Here is a 24,954-nt window from a genome sequence, read left to right on the forward strand (position 1 = left end):
ATCGAGGGGACACTGAATAGTGCACGGTACATCCAAACCGTCATCGAACCCATTGTTCTACCATTCCTAGACCGGCAAGGGAACTTGCTGTTCCAACAGGACAATGCACGTCCGCATGTATCCCGTGCCACCCAACGTGCTCTAGAAGGTGTAAGTCAACTACCCTGGCCAGCAAGATCTCCGGATCTGTCCCCCATTGAGCATGTTTGGGACTGGATGAAGCGTCGTCTCACGCGGTCTGCACGTCCAGCACGAACGCTGGTCCAACTGAGGCGCCAGGTGGAAATGGCATGGCAAGCCGTTCCACAGGACTACATCCAGCATCTCTACGATCGTCTCGATGGGAGAATAGCAGCCTGCATTGCTGCGAAAGGTGGATATACACTGTACTAGTGCCGACATTGTGCATGCTCTGTTGCCTGTGTCTATGTGCCTGTGGTTCTGTCAGTGTGATCATGTGATGTATCTGACCCCAGGAATGTGTCAATAAAGTTTCCCCTTCCTGGGACAATGAATTCACGGTGTTCTTATTTCAATTTCCAGGAGTGTATTTTCGTTACCCGCCATGGCTCTAAATGAGGACTGTATGCATTCCAGCCGAGACATTTTTAATCCTGAGTATATTTTATTCCATCCACACGGTAGTTGGCAGTATTATTTGCCGTCGTGTGTGCAGTATCTCTAGATTTAGTGCCAAACTGGTTTGCCTTCTTCCTCCGCAAACGATTCACTATGTTAATGAAGTAGGTCACGAAACTCACTTCGTGGTTTCCTCACATGATATCCTGAAAGCGATGAATCGAGCTGACTGAATGTATGCAGTATTTCTTTACTTCTGACAAGCAATTAGTAATACGCCAATGTTATTAATTAAAGTACATTCACATGGAATACAAACGAAATCTGCGACCCCAGTGAGATTTTCTGGACAGGGGCAACAAATCGCGTTGTCTTGGAGGCACAGTGTACAACAGATACTGAGGATATCTCTTATGTGGCCCAGGGAAGTGTTTTGGACTTTTCTCTTCGCATTTTGTATTATTTACTTAGCACATCTTAGAAAGATTAAGGAAAGGCAAACCTACGTTTCTAGCATTTGTAGACTTAGAGAAAGCTTTTGACAATGTTGACTGGAATAATCTCTTTCAAATTCTAAAGGCTGCAGGGGTAAAATACAGGGAGCGAAAGGCTATTTACAATTTGTACAGAAACCAGATGGCAGTTATAAGAGTCGAGGGACATGAAAGGGAAGCAGTGGTTGGGAAGGGAGTAAGACAGGGTTGTAGCCTCTCCCCGATGTTGTTCAATCTGTATATTGAGCAAGCAGTAAAGGAAACAAAAGAAAAACTCGGAGTAGGTATTAAAATTCATGGAGAAGAAATAAAAACTTTGAGGTTCGCCGATGACATTGTAATTCTGTCAGAGACAGCAAAGGACTTGGAAGAGCAGTTGAATGGAATGGACAGTGTCTTGAAAGGAGGATATAAGATGAACATCAACAAAAGCAAAACAAGGATAATGGAATGTAGTCTAATTAAGTCGGGTGCTGCTGAGGGAATTGGATTAGGAAATGAGACACTTACAGTAGTAAAGGAGTTTTGCAATTTGGGGAGCAAAATAACTGATGATGGTCGAAGTAGAGAGGATATAAAATGTAGACTGGCAATGGCAAGGAAAGCATTTCTGAATAAGAGAAATTTGTTAACACTGAGTATAGATTTAAGTGTCAGGAAGTCATTTCTGAAAGTATTTGTATGGAGTGTAGCCATGTATGGAAGTGAAACATGGACGATAAATAGTTTGGACAAGAAGAGAATAGAAGCTTTCGAAATGTGGTGCTACAGAAGAATGCTGAAGATTAGATGGGTAGATCACATAACTAATGAGGAAGTATGGGATTGGGGAGAAGAGAAGTTTGTGGCACAACTTGACAAGAAGAAGGGATCGGTTGGTAGGACATGTTCTGAGGCATCAAGGAATCACCAATTTAGTATTGGAGGGCAGCGTGGAGGGTAAAAATCGTAGAGGAAGACCAAGAGATGAATACTCTAAGCAGATTCAGAAGGATGTAGGTTGCAGTAGGTACTGGGAGATGAAAAAGCTTGCACAGGATAGAGTAGCATGGAGAGCTGCATCAAACCAGTCTCAGGACTGAAGACCACCACAACAACAACTTAGCACACATTGTTATAAGTACATGAAATGTATTCACGGTTGCGAATAGGGACAACCATCAGCTGTGTAATGGAATGACGAGAATGAAAATATGTGCCGTATTGGGACTCGATCCCGGATTTCCCGGTTGTCGCGAGGGGTCACCTTACTATTTTTTTTATTTATTATCACAGTTACTTGATACTATCATGAAACTTCAGTAGACCATAGTCAGATAATTATATAATATAAGCTGAAAATGGGAGAACAAATTAATTATGATAACTAAACAATTGCAAAGGGAGAAAGGGAAAAAAACGAGAACATAGCCGAAAAACCACCACCAAGCTCTCATGATATGTATAAACAATTTTTTTATACTTTTATATTTATTTAGTTTTTTAGTTTTTATTTGTATTATATAGAATCTAAAAGAAGAAAGACAATAAGTCAGATCATATTCTAAGTAGTAAACTAAGAAAAATTTCAATATGATTTCAAGGATCGTATACGCTCATGAACTGAAGCGATACTGAGACAAAACGAGCAGAAAACTAGGAGAGAACAAACCAAAGCAAATCAGATGGGAAACATACAAAACAAGGAAAACACCTATCATTAGAAAAATGAAATAAGCAACACCTTGCCGACGGAAAAAAAAAACATCAACGTGTTGGCGAAGAGGTCTCAGTATCGAGGCATGCGCAAGCATGTCCAATAGGCAGTGATCATGTACTGCATCAAGAGCATGTGCTCTTCCCCTTCGCCTTCTACAACGTAATGAACGAAGTGTCTCAGTAATAACCACATGACGGTATGGGCTTTCGACCGTGGAAAGAAGGAAGAATCCGGTCGCAATATCATGTCCATAGTGCATAAAGTCTCTGAAGATGGAGTAAGGACGGCGAATTGCGTCATAATCCTAGACCAATTTGCCATATAACCTCCACAAGTAAAGCGATGTCGTTTCGTATCTGTAGACGTACAACTACTACATAAATCCATGTCGCTAAACCCAACACGTAAAAGTCGCTCGTTCGTTGGAATCAGGTTATCTACTGCCTTATACCAAGAGGACGCTGCGCACATTGGCAATATCGGAAGACTGATATTGCACCAAACTGTCACCCAGTTTGTTTGCGGCGATCCTCTTTCAACGACTCTGTAGGAATTTCATGGTGAGGACGGGTCAGCCCCTAAATAGCTCACCGCAAGATAGAAGTCACGAATGTGTTTTGATTTATAATTTACGCGACTAATATCACTAAGGGGTTCAAGACTCGCAGGACGGACACAGAGAAATAAACAAGACTTGAATGTGTAAGTTTCTTGAGTTATCATCAAAACAGTACGTTGCACATACAGCATCTGCGTCCTCTTTCATATGTCAGCCAGGCCCAACCCCCCCCCCCCCCCCCCCCCAAAGTAACGAGGCTTTGTAACCACCGCATCCCGTAAGCGAAAGATGGAAACGACCAGACAGTTGCTGTAGTTTCTTCGACTGAAGCATATAAACTTGGGCCACGCAATAAGCTTTACATAAAACATTTGAGTATGTTTCCAGTATTCGGACTTTCTGGAGCAGAGTATGAGAACGCCTTTCATGTTCTAGTATCGCACCCTGAATTTTTTCCGTAACAGACTTCCAGTTGAGCGTCTCCGTTTTGAGTGGACAACAATCAATGATGATACCGAGAGATGTATGCCGATCCACCACAGTAGCCCTCGGGACAACTGCGACATCAGCCCATTCCTCACGGAGCCCTGCACTGAGAAGAGGTATCGATGTCGGTCGGTGTGGCCTGGCACGAAGTCGATGATCCAAAACATCCAAGGGTGTTCTATAGGATTCAGGTCAGAACTCTGTGCACTCCAGTCCGTTACAGGGATGTTATTGTGTAACTATTCCGCCACAGGTTGTGCATTATGAACAGGTGACCGATCGTGTTGAAAGATGCAATCGCCTTCCCCGAATTTCTCTTCAACCGCCGGAAGCAAGAAGGTGCTTAAAACATCAATTTAGGCCTTTGCTGTGATAGTGCCACGCAAAAAAAGGTGCAAGCCCTTCCATGAAAAACACGACCACACCATAACACCACCGCCTCCAAAATTTACTGTTGGCAATACGCATGCTGGCAGATGACCTTCATCGGGCACTCGCCATACCCACACCCTGCCATCGGATCGCCGCATTGTGTACCGCGATTCGTCACTCCACACAACGTTTTTCCACTGTTCAATCGTCCAATGTTTACGCTCCTTACACCAGGCGAGGAGGCGTTTGGCATTCACCGGTGTGATGTGTGGCTTATGAGCAGCCGCTCGAACACGAAATCCAAGTTTTTCACCTCCCGCCTAGCTTTCATAGTACTTGCAGTGGATCCTGATGCAGTTTGGAATTCCTGTGTGATGTTCTGGATAGATGTCTGCCTATTACACATTACGATTCTCTTCAACTGTCGGCGGTCTCTGTCAGTCAATAGACGAGGTCGGCCTGCACGCTTTTGAGCTGTACGTGTACCTTCACGTTTCCAGTGGACGTAGGAGTGTTTATGAGTGTGGAAATCTCGCGTACAGACGTATGACACAAGTGAAACCCAATCACCTGACCACGTATGAAAAATTATGTCTTTGGGTGTGCCCGAATACATTTGATCACAGAGTTTATCTCCGTAGAATTGCCGAATAGAGCCATCACATCGTCCGCGTATGCACGAACAGCTATAGTCCCTCCGGAAAGCGTCCAACCTTTCAGCTGGGATGCTAGCCTCCGAAGTAGGGCCTCCAGAGACAACACATACAACGTCATCGACAGCGGGCTTCCTTGAGGCACTTCCCGACGGATATTTGTCAGGGGCGTCAGTTGGTCAGTAACAACCACCGAAGTTGAAATACCCGTAAACATATTTGAGAGCACTCGCCGTGTGTCAGCAATACAACCAACTGCCTCCAGAATCCGAAGCAAAAGTCATGATTAACAAGATCAACTGCCTTATCAAAGTCTGGGAAAGCAGGGGCACAAGGGACGGACGTTACAGCAGCAACCGAAACCACGACACGACACTCTACTGTAAGAGTAAGAATGGTACGACCAGGTAAGCAGCTTTGATGTTTGGCAACAATCATCTCCATCAGACCCGACATCCTACTGTTAACTGCCCTGGCCACAGTCTTATAATCAAAGTTTAACAAAGTGATTGGGCGAAAGCTATCAGGGGAAGCCGGTCCGGGGCGTTTCGGAATTAAAACAATTTTTCCCACTTTGAGCGAGGTTGGCACTACTCTACCCTGTAGCACTTCATTCAAAAGAGACGCAAGGGTAGCGTCGAACAGCTGCCAAAAGCGCACGTGAGGTTCCTTGGGAAGTCCATCCAGACGCCGGTCGGTGTGGCCGTGCGGTTCTAGGCGCTTCAGCCTGGAACCGCGTGACCGCTACGGTCGCAGTTTCGAATCCTGCCTCGGGAATGGATGTGTGTGATGTCCTAAGGTTAGTTAGGTTTAATTAGTTCTAAGTTCTAGGCGACTGATGTCCTCAGAAGTTAAGTCGCATAATGCTCAGAGCCATTTGAACCATCCATCCAGACCCGGAGATTTTTGAGAAGGCGATCCCACAATAAGTTTGTAAACTTCCTCAAGCTGAAATGCAGCTAAGAGCGTTTCATTATGTTCAGGTGTAACTGTCATATGCAAGATGCTGACTAGCGGGTCGTAAAGCGTTGCGCTGGACTCATCGATGTCGTAGATGTCTACATAATATTGGTGTAAGACACGTACTATATCAGCTTGCTCCGATACGATGCGCCCATTATTTGTCGTGAGGGAATGAATACAAGCGCGTCGGCGATGGGTCTGATGCCGAAGCAAATGATATAATGAAGTCAGTTTTTCCGTCGCCAGTGATCGTGGCTTGGATCACATTTTCAACCCTTCCATTTGTATTCTTTTCAAGGACAACAAGTTTGCCTTTACACAAATAACATCCGCTATTCGCAGAGGGGCGTGATCCACAGCATCACAAAGTTCACGCAGTATGGAATAGTAATATTCGTAAGTTCTCCGAAAGTCCCGCGCTTTGGCAGCACAGGAAAGCATAAAAGTTTGCCTGAGCCTCGGTTTTGCCAGCTGTGTCCACCAGTCATAGATGGAATAGTACTCCCCAGTGGACCGTACAGTACGCCCCCACACGGCTGGTATCACGTCATGGAGAGAGGCGTCAGATAGGTGAGCGACGTTGAACATCCACGGAGTGCGAAACAATTTAACTGGTTGCCGTTCTAGATTGAGGGTTGTAGTCACAGCACAGTGATCCGTAAAGGAATCTGCGACGATTTAAACATCAATAATCAGTCTCGCAGGCAGTCTGATAAGTAAAATCTATATAAACGGTTACTAGAAGTCGCAGTGAAGTGAGTAAATTTCATTAACGTCGGATACTTGCATACTCTGAGGTCTTATTGGCGTAACGAGTGGGCCAATTCATGTAATTCGCGACAGAAATTGAAATTTGGAGATTGATCTGCTGAATTCAATACACAGTTAAAAATCACCACCCAACAGAATACCCAAAAGACTCTTACGCAACAGATAAACAATATCCTCTTTATAAAAACGCGAACGAGCCACTGAGCTACCAGTGCCAGGACGAGCATATAAAAGAAGGAAGGTAAGCTTAAAATGTTGGCAACCCATGCCCCTGCCAGAATCCAACATTTCCAACTCGCGAAAGAATAAGGCGGTCCCCGTAGAATATTCAGGTCCTTCATTAAAGATCACACGAAAACCAGGTAATGAGAAATGCCTAAATAGCACATCCTGTAAGAAGAACATGTCCGCGCATGAATCATAAATGACCTGACGCAGCGAAGACAATTCCACACGATTAACGTTTAAGGAAAGGAACATGTAGTCTTGGGTAATTGATCACAGCTATGCAAGGATGTACGGAACGTCCGAGTAGAGTTAGATAGACAGCTGAGAGTCAAGGTCCATTGCGGAATCCACAGAGGAATCAGACACAGGGGGACCAGACCACCCATCATCGCAACCTTTTTTTCTTAGAATTCTTACGGGCCACCCCACGGGCAGGTTGTATACGCTGTTTTTGTCGGCTATTTGCGATGGCGGCCTCTGCTCACGGAGGTGTGGGAGGAGTCATAGGCACAGCCTCCTGCCCCTCATAACTAGGGTCATTTGATGCAGTTCCAGGCACTAAGGCGGAAGCATTCCTAGGAACTGCGCTAATTTCATTCTGCTAGGGAATTGCTATAGTCGGCAAATGCAGGAAATTGTCAGCGGCTGAAGACGAAGGAGCAGGAGGATACTGCATCGTCTCAGACTGTAACGGAGGACACAAAGACGAAGGGGGGGGGGAGGGGGGAGGGGACGACTCCACTCCCTCTCCACACACAGTCATCTCAGAAGGAGCCACTTCGCAAGCAAGAAGGATGCTGGAGATAACTACTTCGCCACTCACCGTACCATGGACGGGAGGTAGTGTAGCAGGGGACACAATCGATGCGGAGGAGGTTGGCGTAGAAGGAACAGCCAAATCCTCATCATCACCATCCTGAAAGCGACGTCGCTTGTTTGTCGCTGTTACATGTTCTATCCTGGGGACAACAGGATTCTGAACCTGTCGCGGAGGTAAAGGGGGAAAATCATTGATGCGATTATCAGAACTGACTGTTCATTATAACCCAAAGCATAAGTAGTGAAAGGTTAGCCCGGTGGGGAATATATAAATTATCGAAAATGAAGCAAAATTTACTAGAGTTCTAACAACATTTATTTTTCAAAAGAAAATAGCAGACATAAATTATGCTAGACAAGTTATTGGTTGAATACCGCAAACAACTAACAGGTGGTTTAAGACCACAATGGACAAGGATCGTGGGTGGCAGAAGTTAGTCAAATACTCTGACCCTAAAAAATGTGGATAACGCAATCTGAATTGATCTCACGCTGAGCAGACTTTGATCAAATCTACAGAAGTTTCTCTATATAGGTGCAGCTGAGAGCAAGTGGCGATTGAGATTAGCACGCCCTGACAATGACGGAGCAGCAGTACGTTCACTTTTTGCTTCGTGTGGCTATGTAACTTGCTGTTGGCGAGATGTGTGCGGCAGAGGCGAGGCATGAGACGGCACCTGTGAATCGATCGCGCCCATGACTGAAATGCAAAAATCTCACTATCTAGCGATCAGGCAGACGGATCGCAATTTACTCTCTACCAGAGCCCAGAAATCATGGTAGATTTGAGTGTGCGACACACCCAATCGCTGGTCATACCAAGGACCAATTTGGCTCACTTATACGACAGAGAGCTCAAGGATACCAAACGTCAAGACTGGAAAGCCGGAAACGAATAAGTGTGCCCTTGGCAAATGAGTAGTCTGAGACGTTTGAAGTCACATTGTCGGTACAGTAAGAACAGCATAGGCTCCCGAGTCGAAACTAAGTGAAGTCAGTCTTAGGACAGGTCCCAAGTACCAACCACACATGCCAGAGCTTCGACCAGAAGATGCTTACAAGACCAAAGTCCAGCATCAGAGTACCCCACACCTCTCCAGAGAAAAAGATCCGTTTTCCCACAAAGTGCATGAACGACACCTCCATCACGCCATCTTGAGCCAATCACAGGGCTTTAGAGGCGCTGAATCTCCCCTCTCACATGACAGCACAAACTCATGTCGAATCAGCACAAGAGTTAAGAAACCTGCGTTTCTGGGGGAAAAAAACGCCAATTACTGGCTTTTTTAAGTTTTCGTGGAGGGGGAAGGTCATTTCCTCCAAAGTCATTCGCTTCCCACACCAACAATTGAACAGATACTATCTTAAAGATCTTTATCTAAATCACCTGTGCCTGGGGGTTGTTAGTCCTAGCTGTGAGGTGTAGTAATGCTTCTATCTCTAAACGTTTCTCAGATGCTGGAATTCCTTATACAACCAAGGCAGCCAATGGAAGTAGTTCACAGACCTATTTGTAGTAACAGCGAACACAAAAATTTGTGAATTTTTGTTATGCGTGTCTCCACACACAATGCCTGGTTTACGACTCCACTGTATACACTTGTTCTTTCAGACCATCGCTCCCAGCCCAGCCTTCCGCTGGCGCCACTGCAGGTAGCTCGGCATTGTTCTGCTGGAGACCCGTCTCAAGAAGGGGCTGCCCTCTCTGCCCTGTATACTTGTGGGCCTTTCCTGTAAGATTTACTGAGGGATGGGCTCGTCGCCAATTGGTTTCAACTCCCAACATGCCGTTTCTGTGAGCTAAGAACCATAAAAATCCTCATGCTCTTAGTGACCTACCAGGCTCCAACAACGTCTGCTCAGGCCGTTAACTTTTTAGAATCTCGCTCACTGTGCGTCAGGTTGAAAGAAAATCTTTAATAAATTTCCATATATGTAAAATATGTAAGAGAGTAACTTGTCCTCTCTCGGTAGGTGTGATGGCGGGAGTGGAAGGAACAAGATCAGCAACCGTCAATTTGCAACACTTCACTAATGATGGCTTTAAAACAAAAACCCTCCACGATAAATTAGAGAGAACGTGTCCACTTTGATTACATAGGAAGCAGGTTCCCTCTGGACCAGTATACATGACACGTATGCAGTAACCACTCAGCTGTAAATGTGATGGAATATTGCGTTTGGCATGCATTTCCACGGAACGAATTCCATTATAGCACTGTAATCTGTCTCGAGTAGAGCAGCGTTCACGGCGCACGTTTTTCACGTTAACAGAAGGAGTCAATATGTCCTTTAGAAAGTTGTCATCAATTTCCAGTGGGAGGTTGAACACTCGAACATTGGTATATTCGATTTCAGCATCTGCAAGTGACACCATACTAACGGAATTATCGCGATGCTTGAACGGGACGTGAGAACTATGTCGCGAAAGTAATCTTTCAACATGAAGTGGATCCATAAATTTCATCAAAATAAGCGGTGTGGACCTGATCAGAGTTCACATGAATTGTATCGTCAAGCCAATCGTGGATTTCTGGAGACCCGGGCTGCACGTGTCGCGTTGTTTTATCAAAAGCAAAGCTCACAGTACCTTTTCGTGGAATACACGTGGAAACCTTGGTAGCCACAGCCGAGCTGCCGACGCCTCTGCAAGTAGACGAACACAAACAGACAGTAAGGTGGAGCGGAAGCGCTACGACTCACTCGGCAGACAGAACGACACTAACGGGGAGAAGTCCACGCAAGTGACGCTGCGGCAAGTGAAATGAACAAGAACCTTCCCGTTCAGCCCTCAAAGCGGAACTAGTGTTTGGCAATCCGAGCGCGACTCATGGTCAACCTTTACTCGTACATCCACTATGTATATTCTCATATTTTTACTTTTTACTTGAGAGTCGATTGCCCATTTTCGGCGGATAAATATGATACTGCAGTGTCTAAAAGTCGTCGTAGGGCCGTCGGCTGGTGTGGCTGAGCGGCTCTAGGCACTTCAGTCTGGAACCGCCCGACCGCTACTGTCGCAGGTTCGAATCCTGCCTCGGGCATGAATGTGTGTGATGTCCTTAGTTAGGTTTAAGTAGTTCTAAGTTCTAGGGGACTGATGACCTCAGATGTTAAGTCCCATAGTGCTCAGAGCCATTTTTCGTCGTAGGCGGTGGCGGCCGCTGGCGGCCGTGGCTGCATCTCCATTCCGAATATGCATAACTTCTTCCTACATTGAATGAGCATGGAATTGGCGATGCTTACTTGCTTGTCGTTTGGCCTCTTCATGTCTGCAGCGTTGACAACTCTGAATGTAATGTTCCTCTATAGCAAAAGTTCCACAACACACTCTTTCCGTGTTGCTACATTTACGCCAGTGGTCTTCATGATGTGTTTCAGCTGGCCCCTAAGCGCTTAAGAAGGGCTCCATGAGGTCTACTTACACAGCAGAGCTCACCACAAAGGATTTGGCACGGAAACCTTATGTCACTCATTCGATGGACATGGCGTAACCACCTTGATGAGCGATGATGGTTGCCTCAGTGTTGTTTAGATGCACTTTGTCGAAGACCTCAGTGTTGGCACATAGTTCTCACACTTGATGCTCTTTTTTGTTGGTGTAAGAGCCCAAATTTTTTGACGTCACAGCGATAAACTGTCCAAACTTCAAAGCCATGAAGCAACATGCAATGACAGCAACTGTTACTGCACGCCATGAGTTTAGTGTAGCGCAGACCCCACGAGTTCATAGACATAAGATGTCAAGAAGGCACTACGTAAGCTGTTGGTGGCTCCATAATATTGTGTGCTGTCTTTAAGTGGAATGGACTGGGTCCTCATATCCAACTGAACCGATTACTGACATTAAATGGTCATGTTCGGCTTTTTCGAGACAAATTGCAGCATTTCATGGATTTCGTGCTCCCAAAGAATGACGGAATTTATATGGATGACAATGCACCATGTCACCGGGTATGACTGGTTTGAAGAACATTCTGGACAGTTCGAGCGAATGATTTGGCCACCCAGATCTCCCAATATGAATCCCATCGAAAATTTATGGGACTTAATCAAGATGACTGTGCACAAAATCCTGCACTATAAACACTTTCACAGTTATGGACGGCTATAGAGGCAACATGGCTCAATATTGATGCAGGGGACTTCCAACGACTTGTTGAGCCCATGCTACGTCGAGCGGCTGCACTATGACTGCATTAACCGTCCGAATGCTCCGTGGGTAGCCCCAACTCACATCAACATCCTGTTCGCAACTACACCGTTCAAGAAACGTACAGACTTTATGCAGATGACGGAGTTACCTTCAAAGAAGAACTATCTGAGAAAGATGGAACACATCGTCATCGAGATCTTTATCAGATTTGAAACTAGTGTAGAGACTGGTGCGATCAAAAAGTTGATAAACGTAAAATTTTTCACTTTATGGAACGTTTAAACATCATATCCTGCTACAGTGATTCACAACTGGAATCAATCGAATCCAAACAAAACATGCCTGTAACAATTTGTGGCGATATGAAATTAAACTATCAACTATTACAAATTCTCAATCACAATTAAAGCCGATTTCGGTTCATTTGTAGGATACTGGGAAAATGCAATCAGTCGTCAAAAGGTGTCTTCTTATAAAATACTTTTACACCCCTTCGTAGAATATTGATCCTATCTGTTGGATCCATACCAACTTACAAGGAAGACTGAAAGTGCAGAAGTAAGGGAAGCACAAAAGGTCACAGATTTGTTAGTCTGACGCATGGGAGAGCGAACGGTGGCGCTGAAGAATCCTGAACTGGCAGACACTTAAAGACAGACATCAACTATACCGCAAAAGCTTACTTTCAAAGTCTGAAGAACCTAGATTAAGGAATTAAGCTAAAAAAATACTTCGACCTTTTATATATCACTTCCGTAGGGACCATAAAGAGAAAATTAGGTTAATGACAGGCATATTAATAATTTCTCTTCACTCAATATGAGAATTAAAAGGAAAGAAACCCTGTTATGTGGTAGAATGGGATACACCATCTGCCGTATTGTTGATTTACGAAACAACCAAATAACTTCATGTCGGCTGTATTATTCTCCTTTATTGATCCACTACATCACGGACATTTACAAACATACTTCACAAGAGGAGAGTTCAAATGAAACAGTGATAAGTAGCGGTTTTCTTATTTTTATTGAACGTCATAATCAAATTGAAAGCTGTCTTTATATTTTCTGTGCTCCCTTCTTCCACTGTCACTAAAATGATAGTTTGCCAATACTGTGTGGGATTTAATGATGTATTGGTTCCCCGAAACCAAATTACTTTGAATAAATTGCTACAATTATTGCAAGCACACTGTCATCACCAAGAGCGAAGCCCATACTGGTGTGACCTAAGACCAGCATGCAGATATTACAATAATCAGAATGAATCACATCAGCTATTTTAAATCCAAAAGACGCGCAATGGATTCATCTGTCTCTATGCTCTGCGGCAGCTGTCTCCGCGAACTGTAACATACTTGCCTGTTGTATGAAATACATGCATATAAGAATCACAAATTATATGTTAAAGAAAAATTAAGTGGCAGGAGCGTTGGGAATTAGGAAAATCAGTGTTCTGTAGAAAATATCATATGGACAACTAGTACTTCTCTTTTCAGTTACACTTTCGGTTGAAAGCATGAATATATTGGCAACAATAATGAACAAGAATGCGAACAAAATACAAAAGCGTATGGCCAAATCTGATAAGGCACGTTAATCAGACACACACGTGTACGCTGTATCGACAACTGTGGCTCAAATAACTACTCCTAAAATAATTTAAAATAAGTATATTATGAATGAAATGATATAAATGAATCGAGTATTAGATTGCGCAAAGCTCTTAGTGTCGCCTTTGCTTGTAAACAATATCGTAACAGACCAAACGCAGCAAGAATCTGAACATGCATATGGGATTCGTAACACCGTAATCGCAAAATACACGATTAACTGTAACAATCTCAAAACTTGCTCGTTTGAGCGATAAAGTTAGCTTACACTTTATTGCCTTGGCGTGATGTATCGCCTGATATAGCGCGTTAGTAGAACTAACATAAAGGATACATGTCTTCCGTGAATCATAATCAAATTATGATAAACAATTCACTGCTCCTTTTGGGTTGCCTATCTTCCCTCCAAGATGCATGAATATTGCAAAGGTACTGACACATCTATACATTCAGTGATACCCAATTTCAGCCAAACAGAGTGACAAAGATATGTGTGTATGTGTGCAGTGAATAATCAGCTGCTGCCAGACAAACGTGCTTAAATATCGTACACTTCGTAATAATGGATGATTGAGGAAAACAGAGTCACGTTTCAAACGGTTAAACATACGTTTACTCTTTCAAAAGTAGCGTGTTATGATATTGAATTCTACATCAAATATTCGTATCACTTCCTCATATTTGCCCCATCAATACTGCAGCACATGCATTAGTTACATGTTAATGGCCAAAAGATTGTTAATGTGGTAGCCCATAACAAGGAAGTAAGAATAACTGAAATCAAAGACAACTGCGATGTAGTTATGACAAGCGAAGTCTACTAATGTTTCAACTTTATAAACAGCGTACATCTACCTTTTCGAAGACGTGAATGAGTGGAAGTCTCTGGAGTCCTTGGACAAAATTTATTAGTGTACGTTGTTTTTGGAGAGAATTCACAGCGTTGACCTCTCTTGAAAATAAAAAATCGTAATTGTTGATATTGGTTATAGTGTAACAACGAACGATAATAATATAGCTGATGCAGAACTAAATACCAGGTTTGTAAAAGTTCCTTTGTCTGCAGATGATACAAATATGTTCATAAACAGCATATCAAGTACAGATTTACAAAACGATGTTAATGAAATCTGCTAATGTACGGATTTCAATTCATTCCTTGTCATTAAATTTAAGAAGACTGATTGTATACACCATCTTGTAAGAAGTTCTTTCCAGTACACTCATAAAATATAAGGAGGTGTAGCAGAAGTGTGACTGCGTTAATTTCCAGAGACTGTCACTTGAAAGTAAAATCAATTAGTAAAAGCATACTATAGAATTTCTGAAGCTTGAAACTAAACAGTTTTGCGTATGTATAGCTAGACATAAGTAAGTAAAAGATATTTCTCATTTCCATTCCATAATACCGCAGTATAGTATATTTAAGGTGGCTTCCCAAGCACATGTATTCAGAGTACTAAAACGTATATAGGAACTATATAAGATGTGAATTCAATAACATCTGGCACAGACAGACTTTAACAATTGTATGCAGGAGACACTAACTACAGCCTTGTAGTATATATATTCATAGACGAAATTTGTCGAAAAAATAAAAATTTTTTCAAAAAATTTGGGATAAGATCAATCTACATAAAGACTTAAATGGGCCTATACTGAACCAAAAGAGTATCCATCATTCAGGAACACAAATTTCAATAATTTCCAACAACAGTTTAAAAAAGTTATCTACTAACAAGTTACAGTTTAAGATGAACTGATAGGTCTTACTTGGATGCCGAACACTTGTGCTACTTATCTGAATTTATTCGCAGAAATAACTAGTGCTAATGTCGTTAACAGTGGGTTGGCTTTCTTCCGCTATTTGTCAATTTTTTATAATCTGTGATTGTATTTATAGTATTTTATTTGACTTGATTTTTAATCTGACTCATTTAATAATGTCTGCTGTAATTCCTTCCTTTCCAGATACTTGATTGGTTTGAAATGTCTTCATTTATTTGATGATTTTATCTTGTAAGGAATTAGGACTTACACAGTGTATGTTGGTTTTCGACAACTCAGGACTTTTCAAAGTACTTTGAGACTTGTTACAGCTGTCGTGATGATTGAATGACAATCATGTCTTTTAATAAGATGGGTGTTTCGTGGCTGATATCCTATTGACTGTTCATATAGCTCATGTAGAAATTTCATGACTTGTCTTTTTGAAAATCTTCTGTGGTGCGTAGTTATTGATCTCTCCGTAATTCCTTTTTGTGTCATATTAGTTTGGCGGTCTTCCCAAATTGTCAATATTGTTTTGTAATCAACTGCTGTCATTTTGGTGTATATACTGTGCCTGTTCTTAATGCGAATTCGTCGTACCAACAGGCATTTGAACATTTCATACACAATAATAGTATTTGCAGAATTATGGAAAATCTTGCGTTTTCTCTGATGCTTGACTATAGTAACAAATTTCATTTGAACACATTTAATTTTTTATGACATTGTATTGATATGGAAATTCAAATGCATTCCAACTCTTTAAATAGTTTCAACTTATTTGAATCCATTTCAGTTATGGTCTGTGGCATGGACAGTAAATTTCTACATGTAGTTCTTATGTAAAATTATAATTCACTGTTGTGTATTGGACATCCATGAGGGCCTGAAAGTGGATTTAGGAAAGGAACGTTCTCTTACAGCGTGATTCAGCTGCCCCTAACATTGTCGTTTTATGCGAATTGCAGTGCTACAGCTGGCCTTCATGAACCACATGCGACATTTTCATATTCTCTACGTTCAACCAGTTAGACCTACAGAAAAATATAAACAATCTTTTTGTAGGAAATTTAATGTACAGAAATTTTTCTCTAAAGGCCGTAGTTTTTGAGTCATTCAAGAAAACCGTACGCACCCCCATTCCCACACTCAGCCCCGACCGGTCAGGATTTCTAATATACTGTTCATAGCGCACCGTCCTACCACTGTACAATTATTTGGGACTGCACGAATTATTTCCCATATTCGATCTGTTTTGGTCTTCATTGCCAGGCCTTACTACGCCACCAGACTAGTCGGCTACTTCGTTAACATTATTAGTTTATACGTGCACGTAAGGGTAACGTGCGAAAAACGACTTGTGTAATTGTTACGCTAGAACTAATTAAGTTGAGCATTCCATCCGAACTTCCCCTTACAAGCACAGTAGTTTCGCAGTCAGAAAGTCTGATGAACCCAACGATGTAATTGTTTATTATATGCTGTTAAAATTCACAAAACTATTAAGTAAATTTTGCACAAAAGTCGATTTTACAATTTGTAAGTGCTCGACTAAGCCGGTTGCGTAATAAGGCCAGTCAATGAAGACCAAGAAAGGTCTAGTTTGGGAAATAATTCAAGTCGCAAATGTTTGTGCAACGGTAGAAGTGAGGGCTATGAACAACATACCACAAATCCTGAGCAGTGGTGGCTTAGTGTGAGAATGGGGTGCGTTGGGAGGTCACGTTTGAATGTTTCTCTTGAATAACTCTAATACTACTGTCTCTAGCTAAAATGAATCCCAGTACAAAATTTAACTGCATTAAATTTACTACAAAAAGGTCCTGTTCATTTTTTCTGTAGGACTAATAGCTCGCGCAGAGCGAGCGAGAGAAGATGAAAATCTCTCGCTGGTGTATGAACGCCAGGTATAACAGTGCGAGTTGCACAAAACATCAGCGGTATGGGCAGTATCATAAATTTTAATGTTTGGTATTACAACAAATGACAAATCAGCTGCTTCATACAGAAACGTTACTTAGTTCTATCGACTTATCATGGAAAAAATAAGTGGTACGAAGAACATAGAGAAACTGTTTTAGCAAATTTGTGTTGGATATAAGGATTTCATATCTGACTAAGAGGGCAGCACATAATATCACAGAAATGCGTATAAACCGACACAAAATCCTCTTGAGTGGTCCGTCTCATTTCCGAGAATCACCGTGGCTGTAGGTTCCGCGGACGCTAGACCAGAGTAATCTGAAATTCTGAACCCAAACGAATCCCTGGCAAGCACTCAGGGCTAGTCGGCTCGCCGGCACTTTAAAGGTTGCACGTAAGAGTGGAAGCTAATGGAAGAGCTTCATAAATAATCAATGCTGCAACTTCTGGCCTCAAAGCAAACTTTCAAGGCCTAAATTACTCGCCGCACATGCCACTTAGGACGCATAGGTGAACGCATATGATTCCCGATCCTTTTCACTGCACTACTCTAAGGTCCCAAGGGTTTAAAGCCAAGAATTATTCGGCGTATTTGCATGTGAGACCTGCAACAACTGCACTTGAGCTTGTTTCTGCAGCAAGAAAACTGAAGAGAATATCTGAGTGTAAGAAACGACATGCAGCTGTGGAGCTCCAAGCGGTATTAATTAACAATCGATTTCTGGCATTTGTGGGCGTCTACATATACTTAAGCTGCAGAATATTAGCACGCAGTATCGCCCTGGTGCAGGTCATTTTGTCAGAAGGGGAGACGGTGGCAGTCTTGCACTGATATTTTTGTAAATCCATATCTTTCCCATTTTTTGTTCAATCTCATTGAAACTTTGCATACTTATGTATAGAGATCTAATATGATTTTTTTTTGAAAATTATGACTTTTTAATAACAATCTAATGCAGTGAGATAATTTTGAATTTTTTATTGCATTATTATTTTAAGGTACACTTTTTCATAATTTCGAGGCAAATTTGGCAAATTTTTTTAATGGTAAAATAATCTACACTAGTAAGTGCACAATTAAGTGCAGTAACTTTTTTGGTAAATTAATGCTATTATTTTCTGTGATTTTTTGGATTCGAACATTTTTTACAAGCAAACCTTTCAATATATTATCAACCACAAAACTGTGTATAAAATCTCGATTAAAATTTTGTTCCACTTAAACATTGCTTCAAAGTAAAAGAATAGGTGTGCCAAATTTCATTGCAATCCTTCCAGTAGTTTCTGACATGTGTTCCTGAAAGCAGAAAACCTTAAGTTGCAGAAAAATCGCTTTAAAGTTCGATTTAAATGTAAAAATAAAAAAAATAAAAAAACTATCATACCTTAGCTAAAACTGCTCATATCCATATTCTATTTCTTCCTCATCAACCCCTACAGCTCTTTTAGCTTCTCTGCTCCTTTGCCTAGCAATTTTTTGATGTTCTGGAGTGAAGTCTCCGGCTTCGCGATTCTTTGCTTATCGTTGCTTATCGATGATCTGCAGTATCTGCTCAGTGAAGACTCCAGGTGTAAAGCCCAACTTGCTGAGGATGTGAAGCCTTGCCACATTCCCATCATGAAACACTGCTGCAGCTTGCAAAGCAGAAACCTTCACCACCAAATTGGAAACAAACACAGTCTTTGGACATCTTTTCCAAATAAGAGCATTGAAACTTTCATTTGGGTTCTGTGTTTTCCCATGCAGACATTTTTCTAGCAATTCTGGTGAAGCCAGTGCTCTAAAAGTTGGTTTAATGGCCATTGAAACCTCAAAAGGAACGTTATTTTTATGTGTATAAGCTTCCCCACTTTCCTTACTTTTCAAAAATTTGCACCATTCATTAGAACAGAGGCCATGTTGAGGCGTAGTGTCTGTCGACAAGTAATGAAACCAAATGTCCCATACTGCTTTCCTCATACTGTCCATTCTTGTGAAGTTACTTCTAATTGCAGCACCATAATAGACTTGCAGGCTGTCAGTTGTCTTCTTTGTTAGTCTGTTTTTACCTCACAGTGGCTTCCCATTCTCTAGTAGCTTTCCTTTATTGTCTGCAACGAGTCTTCGGAGTCATCCTCCCATTCTCTTCTGAACTCCAGTTTCTCAATAGTGCAATCTTTTCCATAGGACTGACTTTCAACTACATTCTTGAAAGCGCTAGAGTCTCCATCTCCTAATACTATACGAATCTTACTCCATACTTTTGCAAAGTTCTATGGAAAATGAATTTCATGCCTGCAGCTTCCATCCCACCACTGGAGCCTGCATAATTTCTGCTACAAACAGCTTTATGGGCTTCTTGCCATTCTGTTTCTTTACCTGCATCAATATATTTCTTGTGCAAGGTACATGCAGAACAATATTTAGACATCACCTCTAAGTCTAATACTTTTCCAGTGTCGACACTAATGATTGTTGAAACTCCATGCAGTGAAGTATGCCCCCTCTTCATCCAGGAACTGTCACTTGAAACTGCTACATCGTTGCTATTAGTTCCTTCACAATTTTCTTGAATTGCCCCCAGGACTACCATTTTCATGCTCTCTTCACTTACTTCTGCAACTGCATTGAGGAGAGCAGTATTCACTGCAGAAAATTTCAGGGGAGGACCAGGCTTGTTCATAATACCACATAAAAAGTTTCCACCATCTCTTCCAATCCCTATACATCTTAGTCCATAAGCAAGTCTCATATTGGCTTCATATATTCTATTACTGACCTTTGATGTCTTGAATTGTCTGTCAGCATCACAGTTTTGACACAAAATGTGCAATGTGCAAACCAAACCTTCTCTCTTTCCATCATCGACCAAATCGACATTTCCTCCACAAACAGAGCACTTGCAGGCTTCTGCCACCATTTCCAGATCCACAATTCTGAAACCTGTATTTCTGTCATGATTTGTTTCTTCTAACACAATCCCTGTCACAAGTTTTATTTTAGATGCACTTGGAGACAAGCTAATGTTTGCATCTTCAGGCCCGACCCTAACTTCAATGTCAGTTTTTGGCTTTATATTGGAAATAGGGGACTTAGTATACTTTTAAATACTTTACCAGGTATAGGCATTGTAGAAAGGGATCAACAGACTCAACCTTGCACAAAGAATGGCACAATAAATCACGCGTCACTCGAAGTCCGCTGAACAGCACAAAACTTGTTTACAACACTCCACAGCCTTCTATACCACACTGATTGAATCAGAAAATGGCTCCACAGCCATCTTTACAACACTGCTGTTATGTATACAAAAAATCACAGTCTTCTAAAGCTATATTTTCTAGGTTCACAGGCCAAATTCTGCAATAAAATTTTTCCTCCATTTGGTACATTGAAAAGCAGGCTTGGCGCATTACACTACTTAGGGTTTTAATCTTTTTATGCCATTTGTACTTCAAATTTCAAGGAAAAAATTTGGGATGATAATCTCAATTATATTTACTATCAAATAAGCAAATAAAAATAATTTGTAAATTTTTCATTATTTATGCCACCGTCTCCCCTTAGCACTCTTCATTCATTCTTCAGATGTAGCTGCAAAATCTTTATGTGGTAGTCGCTTCCTGGTGTGTAACTATTTCTGCACTGTTTGAAAACAGTTTTGTTCCCTCGGAGAGCGTGGTTCATAGTAAACCTGTAATTACGAAGCAATAAATACAACTTATTAAGATGAGTGACTTTATCTCGTGGCTATGAAACATTGCTGAAAATGTATTTTCCTGAAATGTGGCAGACAACATTTGAGACGACGAGAAACAAATATGTGCTTATACGGCAGTTCTTGCACGGTCTTTCGACCTCCAGCTGGTAGACTGTAAAATATAACGTATGAGATGAAAAAACTGAGCTTGACCTTAATACAATGACATGCAAATATGATAGCAGTATGAGAGTTGAACGGTAATTCTGTAATAAAAGATGATGATTTTCTTATGAACAGGAAGGTACCATCAGAGATCGTACAGGAAGCTCTTGAGCAATTAGTGGAGTATATATCAAGGAATAAGACAAAAATAACGAAGTTAATGAAGTTCGACGACGAGAGGAAAGATGTTTGTATTTCTGTGATGGGCTTAAATTTAATCTAGCGGATCATAAGACGACAATGTTTAGGTGAGCATAGAAAAGTATGCCGCCAGTTGCTGTACAAGCTGAACCTTCCCTCCCCTTGGGCAAGGTACTCCCTTACAATTGGAACAGTTGGGCAGTTGGAACTCTTTTTAAAGCTTGTTGAAGTGGCTGTATGTTGTTTTTACCTGAAACCTGAATGACAGATTAAGTGGAACTCAAAGCAAGTATTCTTCCATGCCCGCAAGCTACGTTCCAGTTTATCTGTGAAAGTAAGTTAGTTTTCTTGGAAAAAACATTCAATTTGCGGAGACTTACTATAAGATCTTGAATCTTTATTTGTGGCGCAATCACTTTTTTATGATGTAATCAGAACCTGTTTCGGCCTACGATGTCCATTTTCAGATGCTACAATAGAGAAAGGAAAAGTTTATATCAAGATATTAAACAAGAGCAATTATTCTCACTAGGTGTAGAATTTAGTAAAGTGCTATTACCATACATATGATTCATACCTATGGGCAGCATTTAGTGAACAAGTGTCCTTGCATTGTCATATAAATATAAAGTCGGAAATCCGTGGGGTTTCTATACGCACAGTCAAGAGTATTTTTCCTTCTCTTACTCTTTGCGTATATACGCGCGTCTCTGTAAGACAATCTTCAACCGTAAAAACCATAAACTATGACAAATATCACAATAATATTTCCATCAGTCATTCATGAAACATGAAAATAGAATACAGGTCATTAAAATAGTAAAGCACATTTTAAACATGGTGAGATCTTTACAATAAGACAGAACAGCAGTCCTTACGATATATTTTCCGGTACCAGATGGCGCTGCCCTTCAGGCTATTAGATGTTTGCGCCACTAGGCATGGGCTTAGAAGAGACGACATGGAATGGACGACTAGGGTAGTTCTTTGTTGCACTGCGAGGTGTTGGTCTTTTTGTTGGAAATGTAGAATGCCAGTTTAGCTGTGACAGTAAGCTAGTCTTTTTGTCGGAAAAGTACGCTGGCGTTTTTATAGCGTTTACCCACCATTGGTTTTACTGTGTGCTAGGGGCAGGAGTTTGTTTATTTAGTGGGGCACGTTATCACTGTAGTGTGTGAGAAAGTTGTCGCTTTGGACGTAGCAGTTTCTAATGCATATGATGCAGAAACCTGGTTTACTGTACTGATGGTGGCTGTGATTAAACAAAAATAGTACCATATTTGATGAAAATATGGAACTCCAGTGTGATCTACGAAGACATGCTAAAAACTGTTGACTCTGAATTTTTTGCGTGAAACTCTTACAGCTCTTTAAACAATCTTTTTAATATTCTATTTTTTTTATTTTTTGTGTCTATGTATCTATTTCCCAATATAGTGATCCTGGAGACGAACATATTTGTCCCAACAAGAGCCCTGTTTGTTGATACTGTCACTGTAGACTGTCACTGATCATTGACGCAGAATCTCACCTCTACTTGCACCGCTTCATCACTATCAAAGTGAAATCCTCGAAAATGTTCTTTGAGTTTTGGAAACAGATGAAATTCAAATGGGGTCAAGTCGGGATTGTATGGAGGATGAGAAATGACAGTGAACCCAAGGCAACGGATTACAGCAGTTGTCGAAGCGCTCGTATGGCATGCTAAAGAACAGGGTATTCCACGTGCGGACGATCTCTTCGAATTCGAAAAACGATTACAACACTCTCTTGTTCACGCACCGACGTGGTTATGTTACACCCCGCCATGGAATACGCCACAATTCGAAGCCCACTAGAGGCAGAGGGCTGTAAATACATAGACATGAAGAATAAAGATGTAGAATGTTAATAACGTTTGTTTATTTAAGAGTTTTCGCATAAAAATTAAGATACTTTACTTTTCAGTACGCCCTCATGTATGGACTACTTAGTTCGGTCAATAAATTTTGTTGAAGGACGCTTTTTATGGCTCTCAGTATACGTTAGTATTTCTCTGTCACTGGAACTTGTAGCGAGTGTAACCAGTCAGTTGTCAATTTACATACTTATTGTTATTTAGCGACAATTTGGAATTAATTTTACTACTACGATTATCGCTATCGATTTTGAACTTATTTTACAGTAGCTTACAGGAATGACTAATGGGCAATTAACACGGGATTATTGTGTATTTACGTGTATACTTAAATTTTTGATGCATGAATTGTATCGAAAGAAGAAATACCAAGATAGTAATTCCCAGATTCACTTTTGGTTAGCGAGAGCACCGTTGAGGAGATCACCGTCTTCATGCTGGACCTCTGGGTGGAGCAGCCAGAGTGACAACTGGAACGACAATCCTATCGATCATGGTAGTGGTCCCCCAATAGACTCGATACAAAAGCGTTCTATCCTAGAGTCCTTAGAGGATTACCACAGTGCTCAGCGCAGACCATCAAGCACTTTTTTAATGACCCCATTACAAATTAAGAATGCCCTGTTTCGAACACTCGTCCAAATTAATTTTAATTTTAATAATCAACAGCCTCAGTTGCACCGTTTACCTAGAATTTACCTAGGTTTCAGTCGAGATAACCCAACCTACTTCAGAATAACAGTAACCACCGTTTGTCCATAGTGGACATCGTCAAGCTAAAACCACAAATCTATAAATTATAGTCAGACTGTGAAAACGTACCTGAAACTGCCTCGGCCCCACTTCGCGACCGCGATGCGGCAGCCACGAGTGCTGTATTGGAACTGAATGTTGAAAATATTTAACCTCGTCCAAATATAAGGATTTAGAACAATTGCTGTCCGAACTTGTCCGACCAAGTTCTTATATCTTGGAGACCAATTCGTCATAGTCAAGCATTAAACGAAGTACACTATTGGCCATTAAAATTGCTAAACCACGAAGATGACGTGCTACAGACGCGAAATTTAACCGACAGGAAGAAGATGCTGTGATATGCAAATGATTAGTTTTTCAGAGCATTCACACAAGGTTGGCGCCGGTGGCAACACCTACAACGTGCTGACATGAGGAAAGTTTCCAGCCGATTTCTCATACACAAACAGCAGTTGACCGGCGTTGCCTGGTGAAACGTTGTTGTGATGCCTCGTGTAAGGAGGAGAAATGCGTACCATCACGTTTCCGACTTTGATAAAGGTCGGATTGTGGCCTATCGCGATTGCGGTTTATCGTATCGCGACATTGCTGCTCGCGTTTGTCGAGATCCAGTGACTGTTAGCAGAACATGAAATCGGTGGGTTCAGGAGGGTAATACGGAACGCCGTGCTGGATCCCAACAGCCTCGTATCACTAGCAGTCGAGATGACAGGCATCTTATCCGCATGGCTGTAACGGGTCGTGCAGCCACGTCTCGATCCCTGAGTCAACAGATGGGGGCGTTTGCAAGACAACAATCATGTGCACGGACAGTTCGACGACGTTTGCAGCAGCATGGACTATCAACTCTGAGATCATGGCTGCGGTTACCCTTGACGCTGCATCACAGACGGGAGCGCTTGCGATGGTGTACTCAATGACGAACCTAGGTGCACGAATGGCACAACGTCATTTTTTCGGATGAATCCAGGTTCTGTTTACAGCATCATGATGGTCGCATCCGTGTTTGGCGACATCGAGGTGAACGCACATTGGAAGCGTGTATTCGTCATCGCCATACTGGCGTATCACCTGGCGTGATGGTATGGGGTGCCATTGGCTACACGTCTCGATCACCTCTCGTTCCCATTGACGGCACTTTGAACAGTGGACGTTACATTTCAGATGTGTT

The sequence above is a fragment of the Schistocerca serialis genome, chromosome 5 (genome assembly GCF_023864345.2).
Source record: "Schistocerca serialis cubense isolate TAMUIC-IGC-003099 chromosome 5, iqSchSeri2.2, whole genome shotgun sequence".
In the NCBI taxonomy this organism is placed as follows: domain Eukaryota; kingdom Metazoa; phylum Arthropoda; class Insecta; order Orthoptera; family Acrididae; genus Schistocerca; species Schistocerca serialis.